The sequence below is a fragment of the Perognathus longimembris genome, chromosome 8 (assembly GCF_023159225.1).
Source record: "Perognathus longimembris pacificus isolate PPM17 chromosome 8, ASM2315922v1, whole genome shotgun sequence".
In the NCBI taxonomy this organism is placed as follows: domain Eukaryota; kingdom Metazoa; phylum Chordata; class Mammalia; order Rodentia; family Heteromyidae; genus Perognathus; species Perognathus longimembris.
The window spans coordinates 24,658,937-24,663,949 of record NC_063168.1 but is presented as its reverse complement, the minus strand read 5'-3'; positions in this window follow the sequence as shown (position 1 = coordinate 24,663,949).

Genomic DNA, 5,013 nt, shown 5'->3' with positions numbered 1-5,013 from the left:
CTGGGCAGCGCCGATTCACTGCCACGGACCTGTTGCCAGACCTGTCTTCAGGGAAAACTCTGGGGACCCGACAGGCATCCCTTGAATGGATGGTTGGCCCCTTGCACCGTCTGCTTGGGGCAGAAGCCTTGCCTTGCTCTAGTGCCCAGCCAAGCTTCCTCCAGATCAGGGAGCCGCGCCTGCAGAGTGGCCAGTGGCTAGCCTTCGGCATGTGCCACGTGGCTGCCGGGCAGGAGAGAAGCCAGGAGGGTCTTAAATGCTTTTGCCCAGCATTTTTTCTGACTCTAGAAAGTGCAGGAATGGGGTTACAGTATGAAACACTGAATTCCTCTCCAAAGGCGCTCCAGGCTCCATGTCCCCTCCCCAAGTGATGGCAAGAACTAAGTACAGTCATGTGAGTGGGTTTTAAAAGGTCAGAAAATTCTTATACTTATGGAATAAGGCTGAATCCCAAGATTCTTTGGCTGGCATCTTTTAGGGACTTTCATTTTAATTCTAGATGAAAACATTCAGGATGTTACCTTTTCACAATAGTGGACAATGTTATCTGTGTGGGGGGGATTGTACTAAAATATTGACCTATGTAGTCAGTCCCTCAAAATATCAAGTTTTTTTTTTAAAAAATGAAAGCTCTTGAGGGCTTTAAAAAGTAGAAATGGAGCAACTGATAAGTCAAGTTCCCCAAATTGCACCAAGCATGAACATGTAATATAATTTATTACTGCCAATGACAGTAATAGCTCTCTATTGCAGATAATGTACCATTTTTTAAATTATTTATTGTGTCAGTACACAATACTTATTTATTGGACTCAGGGCCTGGGCACTGCTTCTTAACTTTTTCACTCCAGGACTCTATTCTACCACTTGAGCCACAGCTCTACCTACCTACTACACTATTTCTAATCACCTAATCATCTGTTAATTATCTACATTTTGTAAAAGCAGCCTTAGATCCAGAGAGGCTAAATGACTTTTCTTCCCCATTCATCTGGAATGGAGAAATGGGAATTGAACTGAGATCTACCTTACCCACAGCCCAATCTACCAACCTCTAGCTGGTAGCTGTACCAAAGACATGGAAGATTTCCAGATCAAGACACAAAACAATGACATTCTAGTCCTAGGTAATGACAAAGTGGGTGAGGTTCAATTTCCAGCACCACAGGGTGAAAAAAAAAAGTGGTATAAATGCAGTTATGGTGGGAAATTTTCAAGGTAGCTGTTTGAATAGTCCACAAATCCATAAAAATTAAATAAACTGAACAAAATAAGTAATATGTAGTAAACCACTGACATATAAAAAACACATTTTCTGGTTTTAATGACAAACTAAACACTAATGCTATATATAGAACACTAAACACACATGCTAAAGGCAAAGCATTTCATGAATGAACAAGGAAGAAGTGTATTTTTTAAATCGCATGTTATTTGTAAAATTTGAAAGTCAAACAAATGCATATATTCCTATTAAAGTACCCATCTGATATTACTAGAAGTATTCTGTTTCGTTATCATAACAATTTGGATTTTATTTTATACTTTCTCTTTACTTGTATTATGAACATTTGCAAAGCAGTTTTTATTTTGGGTAGAAGTGACACTTGAACTCAAAATGTTCTACCACTTGAGACATACCTCCAGCCCTCCTGACTGAGAATCATATTTTAAACAAAAAGTGGGGAGGGGCATTGAGATCTGAGTCTGAGACACAAAAAACACAGTCTAGTTTAAACTCCAAGCAAAGATATTAAGTTGTATAAACAGAGTAAGACTGGAGAATGTACTGTTTTTGTTTCCTGGTAGTAGAACAATCATTTAGCCACTACCAGCAGCTAGGCATCAGTACTGTTCACTTCAGAGTATTTGGTGCCATCTACTGGAAGTGAAACAGTAAGTAGAAAACAAAACAAGTACAGGATTTCAGTTCTTCAAGATCTCTTTCAATCCCTAATGCCCCAGTGGCATTACCTAGTCATGAACACTGACCAGTAGACAGAATGCCCTCCCCCCAAATGAGAACTCTAAAATGTTTGCCCTTCTATTTTATAACCAGAATTCTATCTATCTATCTATCTGATTATCTATCTACCTACCTACGTATCTAAACAGTACTGAACTCAAGACCTCAAAATTTGTTGGACAGGTATTCTACTCTTTAGCCTTGGTTATTTTCAAAGTAAGGCCTCACTTTATGCCTGGCCTGGTTCTATGATCTTCCTACTTTACTTCCCCATGCTGCTGGGGATGACAGGTATGTGCCACTGTCCCAAGCCATGCTTCCTCTCTAGGTGGGGTTAACAGATTAGAACCTCCAAGCCCAGCCATTGAGACAACATCTCACTCAAAGTGATATTAAAGGTTCTGCTTTAAAATAATTTCTGACTGGGGCTGGGAATATAACCTAGTGGTAGAGTGCTTGCCTCGTACACATGAAGCCCTGGGTTCGATTCCTCAGCACCACATATATGGAAAAAGCCAGAAGTGGCACTGTGGCTCAAGTGGTAGAGTGCTAGCCTTGAGCAAAAAGAAGCCAGGGACAGTGCTCAGGCCCTGAGTTCAAGCTCCACGACTGGCAAAAAAACAAAAACAAAATAATTTCTGACTACTTTGGACAATCCAGATCATAATACATACTATCATAGTAGTGTATTTTAAAACCTCTTAAAACTATGCTTTTCAAGTTTCATTCAGTCCAAAAATAATTGTGAGATTGTAAAACTGATTTTAAAGTTAGGGCAATGGGGGCTGAAAATGTGGCTTAGAGGTGGAGTGCTTGCCTAGCATGCTTGAAGCCCTGGATTTGATTCCACATAAACAGAAAAAGCCAGAAGTGGCACTATGGCCTAGGTGGTACAGTGCTTGCCTTCAGCAAAGTAGCTCAGGAACAATATCTAGCCCCTGAGTTCAAGACCTAGGACTGGCAAAAAAAAAAAAAAAATAGGGCATTGAGTAAACAAACTGTGATATATATATTACACAAAACACTGTAGCAGGTTTCTTTAAAGACAACTTACATATATACCGGCACAGAAAGTTTTCCTAGGCACCATGTTGAATAATAAACTGGAAAATGACCCCTTACTTTTTTTTAAGCCCCAAATTGTTGGGAGCCAGTGGCTCATGCCTATAACTCTAGCCTGAATAGAAAGTCCATAGCCACCAAAATGCTGGAAGTGGAGCTGTGGCTCAAGTGGTATTGCTCAAACTGTATTCTTTCCTCATCTCCATCTCTGTTACACATATACTAGCACAGACAAGGGAAACATGTAAACATTGGCACTGAAGAGGGGCCAATAGGATTGTGACTATTGCTCAAATTTGTCATAGTGTTTCCAGTTTTTTGCTGGTCCCGAGGATTGAACTCAGGGCCTAGGTGATATCCCAGAGCCTCTTTGTGTTCAAAGCTAGTGCTCTTCCACTTGAGCCACAATGCCACTTCTAGATTTTTCTGTGGTTTGTTGGAGGTAAGAGACTCACAGTCTTTGCTGCCTGAGTCTTTCCTGGCTTCGAACTGCGATCCTCAGATCTCAACCTCCTAAGTAGCCAGGATTATAGGTGTAAGCCACTGGCTCCTGGCTTGTTTCCAGATTTTTTTTTTTTTATTAAAGTATATCCATTACTATATTACAGAACCACATTCACCAAGTTGAAGGTATTTCTTGAGTGTTTTACTCTGGCCCATACTGTGTGGTATTGGGGCTGCAGCAGTGAGACAAGCCCCTGCAGAGAGGGACAAATTCCAGTTCTCAGAGCTCACATCTGATGAAAGACTCAGACAGAAATAAATGCTTACACATGCCAGGCAGTGGCCAAACGCTGTGAGGAAAAGGTACAGGGGCTTGGAGAGCAGGTGGAGCCCTTACATACTGCTTATGGGATGCAAAACAGTATAGCTGGCTTTGGAAAGCAGTTTGCGGGTGCTTCAAAAGGTGCCAGGTGTCCATGGCTTGCACCTGTAATCCTAGCTACTCAGGAGGCTGAGATCTGAGGATCTCAGTTCAAAGGCAGCCCAGGCAGGAAACTCTTATCTCCAATTAACCACCAGAAAACCTAAAGTGGTGCTGTGACTCAAGTGGTAGAGCACTAGCCTTGAGCTGAAGAGCTCAAGGACAGCACCCAGGCCCAGAGTTCAAGCCCCATGACTGACCCCCCCCCAAAAAAAAGTTAAATTATTACCATATAACCCAGTAATTTCAGCTTAGAGATAAGTAGCCTAGAGAATGAGGGGGGAAAAAGCCCATACACAGGGACTAGGGATATGGCCTAGTGGCAAGAGTGCTTGCCTCATGTACATGAGGCCCTGAGTTCAATTCCCCAGCACCACATATACAGAAAATGGCCAGAAGTGGCGTTGTGGCTCAAGTGGCAGAGTGCTAGCCTTGAGCAAAAAAGAAGCCAGGGACAGTGCTCAGGCCCTGAGTCCAAGCCCCAGGACTGCCCAAAAAATAAAAACAAACAAACAAAAAAACCCATACACAAAACGATATGAATGTTCACTCAAAGAAACATAAAACTATTATTCGGGAGGAGGGAGAAAAATGGGGGGTAACTTAGCATAGGAAATGTACTCACTACCTTATGTATGTAACTGTAACCCCTCTGTACATCACCTGAACAATAAAATTAAATTTTAAAAGTATTACTCATAAAATCAGAAACCACCAAAATGATCATCAACTGATAAATTATAAATCAAAATATGGTATATGGTATATCCATGGGACAAGAATTGGCTATAAATGTTATAGTACACTAATATATGCTACAACATGATGAACCTTAACAATACAGGTTAAGTTAAAAAAGCCAAACACAAAAGGACAAATAATCTATGATTACATTTATATGCAATGCCCAGAACACATCTGTAGAAACAGAAAGTAATTAGTGGTTTCCAGGGGCAGGGGATGAGGGACAGGAACAATTATTAATGGTACAAGGTTTCTTCTTATGATGACGAAAACTTTCTACAAGTAAGACAGTCATGGGGGCTGGGGATATAGCCTA